The sequence below is a fragment of the Teleopsis dalmanni genome, chromosome 2, assembly GCF_002237135.1.
Source record: "Teleopsis dalmanni isolate 2A chromosome 2, ASM223713v2, whole genome shotgun sequence".
Lineage (NCBI taxonomy): Eukaryota > Metazoa > Arthropoda > Insecta > Diptera > Diopsidae > Teleopsis > Teleopsis dalmanni.
In genome coordinates, this window is record NC_051847.1 from 61940031 (window position 1) to 61957104 (window position 17074).

The 17074-nt window shown below is 30.8% G+C and overlaps 2 protein-coding genes across 2 annotated transcripts in view; one reads left to right on the top strand and one right to left on the bottom strand.

The window, feature by feature from the left end:
- LOC119682289 (zinc finger FYVE domain-containing protein 9-like) overlaps positions 1-17074 on the bottom strand; it is a 225511-nt gene that overhangs the window by 15078 nt on the left and 193359 nt on the right. The window lies entirely within an intron of this gene.
- LOC119682296 (FK506-binding protein 2-like) overlaps positions 1-17074 on the top strand; it is a 204481-nt gene that overhangs the window by 10893 nt on the left and 176514 nt on the right. The window lies entirely within an intron of this gene.

The following is a 17074-nucleotide window of genomic DNA, read 5'->3' on the forward strand; positions in this document are numbered from 1 at the left end:
TGGGCGTTGTGTTAAATATAGGCAAACCAACGCCACTTAAGTAACGAAACTTTTGTATGTTCAGAACAAGATACTCGGAAAATGTACGTCAACAGACACTAGTGTCAGAATACATTAGCTTGTATAATATCTAAAATTACAGTAATGTATATAATCGCCAAAGGGAATCCTTAATCCACCCTGCTTTATTACATTTGCTAAGAAAAGGAATTATTATGCTTGACGTTGACCTACACTATTAAGCACATATTCTGATAACTTTTTTCGAGATACTTTCCTTCTTTTTGTCGGTTTTTAGAAGAGTTTAGAACTGATTATGAACATATTTGCGTTTTCTTGTACATAATCACCCAATTCATCATCTATCATCGTATTTAATATGTTCCGAACTCAATTCTGATATTACATTATAAAGATTCTCAGACGTATTTAGAAAGTTTATATTTTTATGTTTTATGTTATTAATGTTTTTAATATTGGGTCATTTGTTCTCACTCCTGTTCCTTATTTTCAATTTTCAACCAGATATAACAGCCCGGTTTAGAAATAAAAAAATTTATTTTCCAACTCTGATATTCTAAAAAATTTCTAAAAATTTCTGAATTAGTTTTGATGATAGTGTATATCCCTCTGTAAAATTATAGTATAAGATAAGTTTTCCATGATCTGTTAATGTCTCTTTCGAGCTTGAAGATGCCTTATAGTCAAAGAGCTCTCAGCGAGTTTCTTTTTGAGTTGAAATAGGAAACTGTGTAATACTTAAAAGCGCTATCAGGTTAGACAGATTTTCATTTTACCCTGTCAAAAATACAAAGTGACTATCGGTATTGCTACTGAGATGAATATCCAGTAGGCCATTCTGCATTTCAGGCTACTTCTTTTATAAAGCATATATGTATAGGAAAGGAACGCCCTTATTACACTTATGTAATAAGATTAATAAGTTTAGTTCTATGATGTCATTGTATTCTTCCGTAATTTTGAAATTAAAAATACTCTTATTGTTATTTGTTAATTTAAACAAACAAAAATTATTGGTTGGCAGAGTATTAGAATTCCACTAAATATTTATTTTATTTATTATAAAAAAAAACATTTAATTTACACTTCGTAAAGATACAATCCTCAAAGACAATTTTGTACCCCACCGCCTGTACTCTCAACATATGTACATTTCTCTAAAGTATCTTTTTCTGTGTAAGTAAATGAGGGATATGTGGAGGATGTGTAAACTAAAACCCAATTAACAAACTGTCAAATCCTTCTTGTTGGGAATTTATGTTCGTTAAAGATTTAAATTTCTTTAAAAATAGGATATTGAATTCCAACTTAAAAAGGCTATAATTAATAAAAGAATCAAATATATTAGTGAACTTTTTAATTTTTTAATAACCAATTTAATATGAAAATTAAATTTAAAGCAAAACTCTTCTTATCAGTTAAATAATCGTATTTACTTTTTCTTTACTCTTTTAAGCTATGATTATTCTACAGCAGTGGTTCCCAAACTTTTTTTGACCATGGACCACTATGATATTTTTGTTTTTTGTAGGGTCCACAAAGATTAAGAATAATAAAATGTATGATTATTTTAATGTATACTATGCATCGCTGGTATAATGTATATTGAATTGTATAAGTGCATATGTACATTATATAGGCTACAAAATAAGTATATAATTACTTGGAAATTTTTTGTGCTTATTTATTAATAACTACAACTACAAGCTATGTATCCATATTTGTTAAATCTGATTCACGTACCATTTTTATCCAACCGGACCATCGGTTGGGAACCACTGTTCGAAATATTTATTAAAAATAGTTATAAAAAACTTATTAACTAAACAGATATAAAAAATAATAATATGAAAATATTAAATATTTATTTAATATAAGATCATATAAAATTTTGCGTCTTAAATTATCTTTGGTGTCTACATTCCATAAAGGACCTAACCTTGCCATACAAATTCTTTTTAGCTTTTTCGATTTTTAGATTAAATTTTTCAAGCTTTGCACTACAATATTTTTTATATCTTTAATCTTACTATCGAAAACCAATCGATTTTATGCCGGTATATGATGCTTTCGTGAACTAATTTGTATAGTTTTTGATTATAAATCATATTTATCAGTAATCATAGATCGGACTACTTTTTATTAATATTTATTTTAATGATCACTATTCTGTTAACTTCAATATCTGTTCAAAACTTATTTACCTTTATTAATTAATATATATTAATTATTATATTATATATATTAATATATTGTTATTTGGGCGAATATGATTATATTTTCCTAAAATATTTTCTTTCAAAACAATTATTTTTCTAGCTTAAGTATGTGTTCAACATACCATATTTGTAACATATGTGTTGAACAGTAGACGACTCCTGGTCTTATGAAAGTTTTATATATTATTATTTTCGAGTTTTTTGTAAGAAACGAAGTTTTCATCAGAATACAAAAACCAATTATGACACTCCTTTCTAATGCAAACACTTTAATTCCTGTTCATCTATCCCGTTTAGTCTACTCTTAAGTATTAGATTAAATATTTATCTGTTATTGAAGTGATTAATCTTAAATCACTTCAAAAGTAAATGCAAAACTAAACAATTTCTAAAAAATTTGTAATTAGGATCACTTATTTATATTTTTAAATACTATTTATTTTTAAATCACTATTTTTACGTCGTTTTTTCATCGTTTCTTATGAATCAAACTCAGACAACTTGACACTTTTTAAAAATATATAAATTAAAAACTGCAGACGCAACCGAACTTCACCTCCTAAAACGAGTTCTTTAGTTGTTTTCAAACTGAAAGATACGTTAACACAAATAATGTATCTTGTATCTTTTGCATCTACCGGTATAACTGTAACAAAAAAAAAATTTTTACTAAAAAAAAACAGTTTATGGTACATATTGGCCATTTTTTTTAAAACTTAAAATTAATGGAACCATTGCATATTGTCAATAAATCTATTGTCTAGCAAATAAAAAATTAAACATAAATTTATTTGTAATGTATTTTAGTTTAGTTTAATTTAAAACTTATCGATACGCTCTCAGAATACTAGTTATATTACATTTACTATCTAATTAATATTCTTAAATGACTTAATATTGCTGCACAAGACTTCTTTATTACTTTATTCTTCATCAAGTATAACTCTTTTAACACATATTGCAATAAGTGAGATAATAAATTCTTAGTATGATTTATAAAAATATATTTTATTATTTTCTATTTTAATTCTAAGGCAATAATTTTAACGTTTTTTACATTGCTATACCTTTTAAATTGTTAAATCTACACCTTATAAAAAAAGGTCTATGGTTTCTCGCTCAATTTTTCATTTGAACTAAAACTCTATCAGTGAAGCACCATTTTAGTGTTTAGGAAAAAGTAGTACTTTCTAGATGCGAGCTTTGATATCGATGCTTTTATTCGTCTTAAATAGATATGGAACTACAACCATACATCCACCTCAACATAACTTTTATTTTCTTGTATGTAAAATATATAAGGCTATGATTATAGTCTTATCTATACATACATAGGATGACAAATGTTATGTAGAGTATCATGAGCTCGTCAAAATTGTTTCTTTTTGGATTTGACAAAAATGCAGCTTTAAAAAGAAACAAATGGTATCATTTTTTAACTGAATAACACTACTTTGCCTAAGTGGCGCTGATAACCTCGGCTCTTATAACCAAATTGCAACCGACATATTATTTTTTTGTTCTCTTTCAATTTCATAATTTGTAATGAAAACATCAATAATTTTGCTCAACGAGCCCATACTATGGCCCTTATAAACCAATGTCGATGAAGAATCTTGCTTACCGGATGGATTCAAGGAATATTTAAAATCAGTCTGTGAGATTGTCGAAACTAGAACTACAGAAGGAATATAGAAATTCAAATGCGGTTGTATGAATAAGATGACCAAATTGCAATGTTACTCAGTGAGGTATGATCCACCTGGTTCTACCTATTTCAATAACTATTTTATGAGTATATGATCTCTAACATTCCGTTGAAATAATTGGAAAATAAAAATGAATTTGTAGATATTGTTATCTTTGCATGAATGGGCTTTATGATACTGTCCCTTCGCATATAATAATATATGTTTTGTACTTCCAACTAAAGCAAATACATATATTAAATACATTTCTATAACCAAAGCTATCATTTGTTGTTACAAACATTTTAATAAGTGTTTTTCCTTTTCAAGAAACGATGAATATTATACTTTAATAATGCGATAAACTTTCCGGTTTACATATTATATAGTTAATCGTTTCGGTATACCCAGCTAATTATCGATTTTTATCCGGAGTGGAGTGATAGAGCCATGTTTCGTCCATGTCTAAATAACTCTTGAAGCAACAAATATATGTAAACAGAGGTCCTAGTTAAATGGATTACATGTATCTAATTCGTATGCACATTCCCACACGATAAATAAATTAAATTCAAGTTTAAACTTAAGTTTGAATGAATATATATGAATATAACAAAGTCAACTATCTACTGCTAGTTTAATTAATATTTAATCAACATAAAAAATTTATATTTTTCTTTAAACTTTTAAAAGTAATTTCACAAATATCACTGCACCTTGTCAATTAATGATCAAAATGTGTTCGACATTATGATGTATACTTCATAAAGAAAACTTGGTACTTTGGAACGATGAGTTGAGTATTATAGGTATAACAGCCTATCTATTTGTATATAAGTATTGATAGAAATATTTTATTAACTTCTCAATTAGTTAATGTATTAATTAAAATTAAATCATAAAAACTTTAAAAGATAATTATATCATTTTTATTATTAGAAATATATTATTATTTTGTAAAAAATTTTAATTTCAGTTTGTTGAACCTAAAAAATGTCCTATCGTTAACAAAGTTCAAGTAGTGATATAACACAATAATCTCGCCCATTAAATTTCCCCTTTCTTTAACCCATGTTTGATGTAAGCTAGCTAATTTCATGAAAGCCTGAGTGAAATGTGTCTTGTAGATGAATCTTAAATTAACTTCAAAATGTTTGTAATTTTCCATTAAACGTTATTAAACTATTTATATAAAAAAAAAGTACTTAACCAAAAGTTACACAATATAAAATTTGAACGTCAAAACTTGAATATAAATAAACTTGTTTAAAAACTTAAAATATGTATAGAAAAAATTGGCAGTAAATGGTAAATAATGGATTTCATTGAATTGAAGATGTTACCTAAAAACTACTTAAGCTTCATTTAAAATATTGGTATGTTGTAATATCTTGAATAACAACAGGTGTATGGGTACATGAAAAAAAACCTATAATACACCAAAATTAAAAAACCAACAAAGGTGCACACATTAAAAATCCATTTAACCATCCACAAAAATACATTTTCCAAAAAAAATCACTATGACTTCAGGCTTTTTAATTTTTTTTTATTGCAATTAAAATTATTACTGACATGTGGGTTATAGTTAATATTACCTAATACTTTTTTTTTTTTAAATTAAGAGCTATACAAAAGCCGTGGTAGTTCCAAAACTTATTAAAGAGGATTTATTGGTCTCAACTCCATAATTCGCTTGTACAAAATGTATGGTATATCCCGTATAAAGCTTTGTGCCTATTTTAACAACATCAAGTTCTAAAAGGTACCTACAGTTGTCTGTATACAGATAGTTAGATAGTTAGTTACAGATAGCACCAATAATTCCACTTTTGTAAAATTTTTATCAATGCTTCTGACTGACTATTATGCTCTAGCTGCTAAGAACCCAAAACTATGCTGTTACTATCTCTATATGATGGTTAGTTGAATAAAGTGATGACTTTTCATTACTTCAACAAACTAATTACTTCATTGCTAAATGATTGCCTGGTTGTTTGTCTAGGACCCTTAAATATGATATCTTAGATAACACAATACTCTCTCTCTCTGTCTCTAAACCCGAATTAGATTTCTAGTCAGATTTATTGTGATTAAATGATTTTGCTCTAGGATAGGAGCAGGATGCCATACCGTATTCTACGGAAGACATTCTGATCTCTGATTCTAAAGCTGATGAGTTTCTATTCGAATACGGTCAGAGATCTTCTATGTTCATAGTGCTTTGCTTTAACTGGTGCATATGTTCTTATCAACTTCTATTTCTATTACTTATATAAAAATAGAAAACAGTCTATAATTCTATAGAAAATAATGTATTAATTTTATTAATATTTCTACATCATTTAACATATCTCAAACGTTTTTCTTAAATTAAACTTTTAACATATGTAATAGTATCTATTGTACATAAATTATAGTTTCCTATTTAATCTCTCAATGACAGCTACTCATTCATTTTTATTTCTGACATTGACTAGTTACTTCATAAAAAACTCACTCAAGTATATAATTTTACTTTATTAGAAAGTGAAATTAGTAATGTTTATATGTTAAACAATTAATCTATCAACAGTTATAATAATAAACATTAATCTCCTGATGAATACGGGTATTTTATTTTGTTGGAAAGGGAAAAGCTAAACAATAATAAAATATTGAAACCAATTTTAATAAAAGACGATAATACTTTTATACACTTTTTATTGTTTTACAAGTTTATTTCGTTTTAAAACGAAAAGTGTTTACATCTATGTTAACCTATGTTATAGAGTAAGTATTCAGTTAATTACTATTTTACTTTCTGAAATTAAATTGAAAGTAGTCCAATAAAAAATATGAGTTCACTATCCTTGATGGTAACAATTTTTGAAGGACATAATACTCTCATGCATATTGATTTTTTTTTTATTTTCTTTTAAGTATTGATGCATATACTCCATACTCTACTCTATATACTCTAATTAGCATTAAAGTAGAAATTATAAGTAAAGCAATTTCTTAAAAAACTTTTAAAGCACGCAAAAAAATGAGATTTTTGTGTCTAAGTTTTATTTGTAATAAGTAAATTATTCCAATGTTGTTGTTGTTGTAACCCGCCGGGACCTGAAAGCAGATAACATGTAAGGATTACGAGCCAAATACATGAGTAAAGGAATGGATAGATAGGATTGTGGTACTGGGATGAAGGAATGGGTGGTATAATTTGAAACTAACCAGGATCCAGCCGAAGAAACCTAGCTACCTCAAGAGGACGAGTCCAAAGGTCGATTCGACTTAAATTGATGTGTGCATTGGGGCAAGAAAACAGATGGGCGACGTCATGGGGCGTGGAGCTGCAGTTTGGGCACACATTAGGAATGGGCGCGTTTTTACGTGACAAGTAACTGTTAAGCACATGGCTATATCCTGATCTTAATTGAGATATGACAGTTCTTGCCGCACGAGGAAGACTACGTTCATCCTGGTAAATGATAGGCGAAGGCATATTGAGGACCTTGTTGGGAGTCAACCTAGGTCTCGAAGAAGATACTGCTGATACCTCACTGATGTAAGCTTTATTGCAATATTGGTCGATATAATTATTGAAGTTGGTAAGTGATCGACAGATGCAACGTGGAGGGAGAGCTCTACTAGCCATGACGCCATTGGGATTTCCATCTGTGTGGCACGCGAGTAAAAATTGCTTAGAGAGCAGTTGATTGTATTCTTTTACAAGAAGCACCTTTGCTTCCGCATAAAGATGATCAACATGCGACATACGATGGCAGCCGGTTGTAATTCGCAAAGCTGTGTTTTGACAAATTTGGATGTTATTTCATTGCGTCTCGCAAAGTTGCGGGGTCCATACTGGAGCTGCATAGGCCGCAATAGGACGACCTATTGCTTTGTATGTGCTCAGCAGAGTTTCTTTATCCTTACCCCCAAGAGCACCCGGCGAGAGCTTTTAGCACATTATTGCGAGATTTTAATCGGCTGCACAAGGATGAAGCATGTACGGAAAATGTCAACATATTCCAATCGTAATCATTGCTTAATTTCTTATCCATGCCGGTCAAATAAACATCTTTAATAGACATAGACCAGACTTTTTTTCATTACTTGATCAACTTAAAAAGCAATTTTCAAACCTATTTAGGGTAATAACTTTATGATTTAATTATAAACAATTCAAAGGGAACCAAGAGTTTATCAAGCAAATTGTTTTGCATTCTACACATACGTTACCTTTCCCTTGAGTAAGTGGTGTGTGTGTGTTTTGGGTTTTATATAAAATGAAAAATTATTTTAAATAACAAAATTTATAAAATTTAAATGCCACTTGATAATCTCTACAATCTTCAACTTTATACAGTTTTTTGTGAAAGAAAAAGGGAAAAAATCACTATTGCTGGTAACTTTGTCGTCGTTTCATGTTATCAGCAACTTTATAAACATCAGCAGTGCACAAATCAAATCAAATTTTCTACATGCAAAACTCTTCAGGTAAATTTTACAGTTAAGGTAAGAGAAAGTTTTTGATTTTTGTTTAATTTACCGTGATTTATATTTCAATGAAGTCACTGCTAGTGCTGCTGCTGTTAGTACCGTCGTTCAAAAAATCATCCAACCTCGAGTTGTTGTCAAAAAGCAAATACCATAGCTGCAATATAAACGAAGTGCGATGAGCAATGACACTTGTTGATACACAATCGTGCCAAGCACTTAAGATTAGGAACACATCAACCCATGACTGTCGCAACTGGTAGTCAAAACTTTTGCGGAATCAAAAATATTAAGCACTCAAAATTTGGCCATTTACTGCTTTTTAGCAATCAATTTGTATGCATAATTGTATCAAAATGCTTTGATGTCTTTCATTATACACACACCCACTCACGGACTATACGGACTACTATAAATTTTGTCTCAATGATGACACAGCTAAGTTTTAGTTGCTTGGTTTTGACTGATTTTATGCAATTGCCAACAGTTGCTTTTTTTTTTGAAACAATTTAACCTATTTTGGCTGTAGAGTTTAATTTTTATTTTGACTTAAAGCAACGAAGCGGCTAAAGACAGTTTTACAATTCTGCCAGAAGAACAACAAAAGCATTGTAGACACAGGAAATTAGCAGAAAAACTCTAAAGTGTTTGTAACATTTTCTGGCTTATTACTTTTTACAAGACTGTCGAGAAATGGTTTCTTAAAGCAGCGCCAAGTTTGCCAGCCACGCATTATCCCTTATGCATCCTTAGTGCACAGCATCTTCTTTTTGTCATAATTTCACTGAAAACTGCTGAAAGTAGTTTGTATTTCTTATTAAATGCATTTTTAAGCAGCTGCTGTACAAGCCAATGTACGACAACTTCAATCGTTAAGTTTGCATATTCAGCTTCACAATTAAAGCCTTTCCTTTCCTTTGCTCGGAACTGAAGACAACTTGTGGCGCTCCTGTACGCATCCTTACTTTTTAGCTACAGGTACATTACCTTACAAGAGCGTCGAAAGACAGTTCAAAAGGTTAACGAAAAGCACAAACAAATTCTATTCGCATGTTTACATGTTGAATATAATTGCCTCCCCACCCACTCACAGATTGCCTACAATTAAATGAGGATTGCTTTTCAGTATCATAAAAAAGCATTTAAATTTATATTTCAACTTCTGTGTACAGTCAAGAAAAATCCTTAAAGTTTTGTTTGCAACACTGCAACTGAAGTTATGGTCTCAATAACAATTATTATAAATAAATAATAGACAAAAAATATTTGAAATGCTAAATATCTTTCATTATTTCGCTTTATTAGCCACGTCCAAAACAGTCACGCTTCTCAAACAATAATGTCCTCACTGCCCGCCCTTCAAGTAGAAATTAATCAAAATATTCATTTCGTAGTCCTGCTGCCGAAGTTTTATTTGCAAATGTATCAATTATTAGAAAGGCTCTGAAGGTATTTGTGGCAACTCAAGAAACCGTAAAAAAGTATTGCATACGTGCCTGATTAATTATGAAAAGGATTAAATTTATTCAAACATTGTCTTATACAGCGCACTTCAGCATTTAATGTAGATTTTTGTGTCCACAAATGAAAAAAATAAAATTAATTTTTATTTCAAGAAAATTAATTTTTACTTTTTAATAATAAAAGAATTTTTAATAGCCAAATATACCGCAAATTATTTTAATAGAATTTATGGTATACTAACAACTAAAAATATACACTCTGCTAGTAGTGGTTTTCATTTTTGATAAAGCTGAGTCCAGACTTCTATGTTATCAATTATGACTTGTAACTTTATTATCAAAACTAATCAAAAGATCTATGAAAGAAAGCATACTAGGTGGATTGATAGATACTCGACCTAAGTAATAAAAATGCTTTTTTTTCGAAAATTATATTTTATGCTTCAGTTTAGTCCCCTTTAAGCTCGACAGACCAAGTCCATCGATCTTTCAACATATGAATATCTTTCAAAAAATACGATTTATCCTGTCGTCCCAAATATATATCTCATTTACCCATTCCACTTCATTATTTGATACAAATCTCTTTCTCTGGAACCATTTTTTCAAGTTTGGAAACAGGCAATAGTCACTGGGAACTAAATCTGGAAAATACGAGGAAGCAATTCGTACCATAATTCATTTAATTTTACTATTGGGCGGGTGAATTAACCTGCAAAAACAAATGTCCTTTTTTCGATTTCCATTTTTGATTTCCTCATTCAGCCGATCCCATAATATGCAATAGTAGTCTGATGTTAATGTTTTTCACTTTTCCATATAGTCTATTAATATTATTCCATTTAAATTACAAACTGCCAAAGCCAAAACTTTTACAGCCGATTGTTGAGTTCATAGTCATTTGGGGGCACTCGCTGAACTTCCATGTTAATGCAATAAACAATAGTATCATTGTTAGAAACACTTTAACAATACGTGATATATCCTCCATCTGTGGATATATAATAACCTAATAGTTATTATATTATATGTATGCATTGAATATGAACAGAGAAGATGTGTTATGATTTCTTGTCATTATCACATCTTCTACAGTAGTTATTAAATGTATGTTAATAACCATTCTTAAGGCATGTCGTCTTATAAAAAAATGCTCGGTAGTAAAGTCCGTTATGCTTTCAGTCATCTCTTTATCTCTTTGTATGAAAAGAAACCTTCGTTAAAGTGTAACAAATAATCCAAGTGTTCTTTTCTTTCGACACACTTTCAATTCGATTTTACCTATTTTAATTAAATATTGCTTGTAAAATCATAGTAAATGCTCTTAACCACTCTTATAGTGGTATTCACGATCTCGAGTAACGAGCTCAGTATCCAAGAAACATATACTAACAATACATAGCGGGTAAAACATAATGTATTTGCTTATATTTTTTACAATTATTTCTAAAATATATTCATTATTTGTCTTGTCTGCCACAGAGCTCCATTTACTTACTTAATACATTACCTAAAATACTGTTCATTTTGAAACTTTTAACCTGTAGTAAACAAAATACAATCTAAATACTTCCAACAAATTTCATCAACGTTTGTATAATTAAAATGTTTCCGCCAACAATTGCGATACAATTTTATAAATAATTCCGTAAGTGCAGAAGTCCGGTCACGTTCCGAGCAACTTTTTTCTTTGTTTTACGCCCTCGAACTGTGAGGCAGTTTGTTGGAGTACATTAATAGCACGTGAGTACACCAAATGCTACGAAAGGATAAACGTTTAGATACCAAAAAAAGGGAAAAACTAAAATAACCGTAAAGTTTGTTTGTTTGTGGCAGCAACAAGTCTATTCGAAATGCGGATGGGATGGCAAGACTAAATATTCTTTTTTTCGGTACCCACATTTAAAGCGAGAACTCAGCGTCAACAACTGTTACTCATACGCGTGAATTAACTGCTGACCCGCAAACCTTCATTTAGTCATAAATAAATTATGAAGATACGGTGACACTAGCGGAACCATGTCAACTAGCGAAATCTAATCAGTTTGATGAATAACAATGGAAGAAGATTTATAAAGGCGGCGCTGTTCGCTTCGCTTTGGTACTGCCTGCTCCGACAGTTTCATTTAGAGTTATGGCAACTTTTGGCCTAAGTTTCTGTTTCTTCTTCGGTAACAGCGGCATCGTATAGACCTTGTAACACAGTGTACCTAAAATTAATTTGTAAGCTATGTTATTTAACACCGAAAAAAGTTGGTCATAACTCTTTGTCACTGACTGCAAACATATTCCCCATACCTTGGAAACATTATCGCACGGTTGACTGTTGGCTGCGACTTCACCAACGACATATTTCATATTTACCTTTTCCGCTGTTTTTTCCTATGTATTCTTAAAATATGAAAATATTTTCCGGCTTGTTCACAGTAGTAGGAGCGTTACAATTTTCACGCTATGCAAACTTAAGATCTACCTTAGCGGTACTCGAACCAGGAAAAACATTTTCAAAAATAAACATTCAAAATAAAAGAGATAAAATAAATATTTCATAAGTTTTTAACAGTGCATCAGACAATACACAAAATGCCATTTCTGTCCCTCGTAGAGTTTTTGTACTTGCAATTTAACCATTTTACACTGCAAAGCACTTTCAAGTGGTGCTTAGAGTTCGTTTATGTCAAGACCTGCGAAGTACCATGGTACATCACGATGTAAAGAAGCATCACACGGTGAATTGCAATGAATTTGCGTTAAATGCTAAAAACTCTAAAGTTAAAAAATTTTATTAAGCAAAAAACCTCAAGTGAAAGTTTTCAAGTGTGAAACATGTTTTCCACCTTTGCAATGCGTAATGCCCGGTACTTTCATTAAAGGCAACTCCATTTATAGTGCTCAGTCGAGCCAAAGCAAAAGCTGACTCAACTCTGATGGTAACAAATTCATAAACAACATTGCTTATGGCTGTACTTGTTTTGACATATCTGCAAATTGCCCACGAATCCACTTAATCATCAGGTTAATGAAAATTAAATTATGTAATATTAATAATATTTTCAGACCAAGAAAAAAACAAAAAAATATTTACAATGTTTACACTTTCACTTGTTCGGCGACCTTGCATGCATATGCATAAATCGTACTTGACTTGTCTTCTGCAATTTTGGATGTTGACTGATTATGTTTTGTATGCAATGTATGAAGCTACATAATGGAATGGAATGTAGATTACATGCAGATGTAGATTAATGAATTTTGCAGTAATAATAATAAACTATTAAAATACTAGGACCTTTAATCCAAACAATTTTGCTCATCATAAGCAAATATTCAATTAGATTTCAAGCAGACTTATTTATCGAAAGCTGGGCTCGCATATTTCTGCAGAAAAAGACAAAAAAAGCGACAATTAATATAATATCTAATAGCCAAACTATCTCAGTGTAGGTTAGATTGAAATGACAACTTTATACAAACTATAGTTTACCCAAAGACAAATATAGTCGGTTGTGATACCATAGACAAGTGTATGAACGGCGTATCTTTGAGTAGGTGTGACTCCACTTACTGATATTAAATTCAGTCAAAGTTCCTTCATAATTTACCTAAACACATTTAATAATGTTCGTATTATTAACAGATCTATTATTAATAATGTTCGTACCTTCACCAGATCTGAAGAACTATTAATTAGTAGAAATTCCAAACACCTAGTGTATGAACGGCGTATCTTTGAGAAGACACGACTCCATTTACTGAAGTCAAGCGGTCTTATTGACATAAAATTCTGTCAAAGTTCATTCATAATTTACCTAAACACATTCATTTAATAGTCCGTTATGATACTATTGGTGGGATTTCCTTACATACACCAGCTCTGAAGAACTACATTATAAGTAGAAATTCCAAACATTTAGTATATGAACGGTATACCTTTGAGAAGTCGTGATTTCCCTAACTGAAGCCAAGCAGACTTACTAAACTTAAATTCTATCAAAGTTCCTTTCCTATACTGAATAACTTCCTATCGCTCGTTAACGAACTAGAACAAAGTAAACGCGTCAGTTTGTGGTGAGCTCCAAAGCATAAAGAAAACAAGAAATTACAAAGGCAATGAAATAGCAAACAATTTTGCCAAACAAAAAGCCTGAAGGCATTTAAATAATTGACAGGAATCGAAATTAAACAACCACTAGATAAATAGATAAAGCCAAAGACAGCTTGAAAGATTCAACAACACATTTAGTGCAGATTTCTGACGGGATACTGCAGATTGATAATATTACTTCTCCGAGACCAATATCTGCCACTTGTCTGAAGTTGATGTTAAAATATCTGCAAACATTTGTTCATTTGTTTAGTATGAATCCTTCTTGTACAGCATCTCAAGAATTATATCTCCTTGTTTGATGCCTAATTCAATATTGAATGGTTGGTTTCAAGGAAGTTTTTACACCCAATGATGCCTTACAAAGATAAACCCAATATGGATATCTAGCTTTTACAGGTTAACGACGAAAATTAATATTTTCAAAGCATGTGTTTTATTTATACTGCTATATGGTTGCGAAACATGGCTTGTAAGCGAGTTAACCGGTACCTTCGGAAAATATTTTGTATCTTTTGGCCAAATCGAATTTCAAACTAACAACTGTGGGATAGAATGAGTACAAACGATGTCAACATAAATATCCGCAGGCGAAAGTTTAACTATATTAGTCACACCAAACGAAAACCATCAAGTGAAGTTTGTTTTCAAGCGCTTACATATAATCCGCAAGGGAGTAGAAGGTGAGGAAGGTCTAAGATTACCTAACGGAGTCCAACAATAAACGAAATCAACAACCAATCAACACACCTTGGCAGATCATACATCAATATTGTTGAGCTCAGTAAAGTGGTAGTAAGAAGGCAAAGATGGAAGCAATTTGTAGACAGTTTATGTCCAGTATAAAGGCAGCTTGGAATCACGTGATACCAAGCAAGGCTTCATAAAAATAATAATATGATGCCTTAAAGATACTAATTTCATATTAATCGATTACTCGATATTATTTCGAAAGAATTCTACTTTGAAGGCGATACAATGATATACATGTTTTGTGTTTCATTGACTGATTCCTGGTACTTTCTTAACAGATTATACATACTAGTGTATAATCTACAAAAAAAAATCTGAATGTTGAAAGAATTAATTTCTTAGTGAATTGGCGTAACGTTGCAATCAGTTAGCAATATAGCATATTTCTTATTAAATTTAATAACATTATCTGTTGAGTTTCTGCCAAGTTGAAGTTTCTGCCTACTCTGCCTATTTTACATCTCAGATACTTTATTGGCAAGGAAAAAAATATTTTATGCAAATTCATTGCTTTTTTATGATTTATTTTTTTGCCTTGGCACAGTTATTTTGACTTCCACACACGCCGCTGACCGTAAATTTCAGTTTTAATGTTTAAGAATTTTTTCTCACATCAGAAATATCTGAAGAATCTCATTATTTGCAGACTCGCATTACTACTTCAAACGCGAGATACTCGCTCGTACATTTATGACTTTCAAGTTATTTCACATCATTTTTTATGCCGGATGGAAGCAGCAATACTCGTATGTTTTCCAAGTAACTGCTGCTGTGTCCATGTACTGGAGTTTACTGCACTTAAACAGCTTTTTGGTGAACTGTACTGTGCTCATATCCTTAAAGATATGCACATCCTTACTTATTTTAAATAATTAATAAGGCACTGCGCCGTTTTTTAAATTTATAACAACTCAAACGAGTTGAGTTTCGGGTGCGCATATAAATGTGAGCGGATGAATGCAATCTAGACGTGATGTTCTGACTTAGGAAATAAATTCTCGCACTTTTACTCGTATTCGTATATTTAGTGGTTTGGGGGGCGATTATTTTTTACTAAATTGTATCTTAAAATTAGTTTCTGAAATTATGTTTTTGCTTCCAAGTATTTCACTTACTTGCACGAGTATGATCTCATTGAAGTAAAACAATTTAACAAAATTTACATCCAAAAAATTTTCGAACTTTCTTTCAATTAATCCCCAGCCGCTAACCTCGTACATTGTAGATACACTTGACCGGTAACCAGAAAAGTTTAGTTTTCTACTTTCTGCTTTAAAAATTACTCCAGCACACATTTTTGGTAGGAACTTGAAAATTTTCTTCAAAAAATTCGCACGAATTTCAAATTTGTCTCGGCGGGGATGAGCTTGGGATTTGTCGGTTATTGAGGGTTTTTCGGTTTCACATCGCATAAAAATCCCATCGAAGTGTTTTATTATTTAGTGAGCAGTGCTTCATGAACTGAGTTGGTTGGGTTGGGTTGGGTTGGGTATACACTTGTATGTGCCGTCATGTATTTATGGATGCGAAAGCGATACATAAGTTTACACGTTTACGTCTGTTTGATTGCGTTCCAAAAGGATTGGATTTGAAATGAAATGATTTTTGCAGTTGAAGTGAAGTCAACGAGCTTGTGGAATCGGATGTGCTATTTGGCCATTATGCCGCATATTTAATGTTGGCAAATTTTAGTGCAGGGGGAGTTGTTTACATTTAAAAATTGTTGTGATTGTTGTTGCTGTTGTTGTTGTTGATATAATGGTGTATATAAAGTGTATAAAAAATTTCACATTTATATGATTTTCAATTTTTTTGTTTTTTTTTGCTCGATTTTTTGCAATGAAATCGAAACTTATCAAATATTTAGTTGAAAATCCAAAAAAAAAATAAAATAAAACCAAAAATGAGTTAAAATATCTGACTTTATGTTAATATACAACAGGGGAACGAGCAATGAATCCGTCGAACATATGTGCCCCTTTATAAATTTATTCGCTATATGTAATACACTTAAAAAAATTACTTCAAATATTCGCAAGTTAAGTTCATTAGTAATGAGTTTAACATAAATAAGAGGCTTAAAATAAAATTATATTTTATTCGAAGAATATTTTATGCCATTATACCCAATATTTTATGGGTGTGAGTACTTTATTATTTCAGTTTTGATTTTTTTTATTATGTTTTGAATGGAAGGATTGAATGTATTCGTAAGCCTGTTAGGAAATTCAGAAAGAAAATAGTATTAATGCAGTTGTTATTTGTAACTATAAAGTATTGTTATTAGGATAAGGTATTACTGTCCGAGTCCAATTTCTTTAAGGAAAGAGAGTGTAGAGG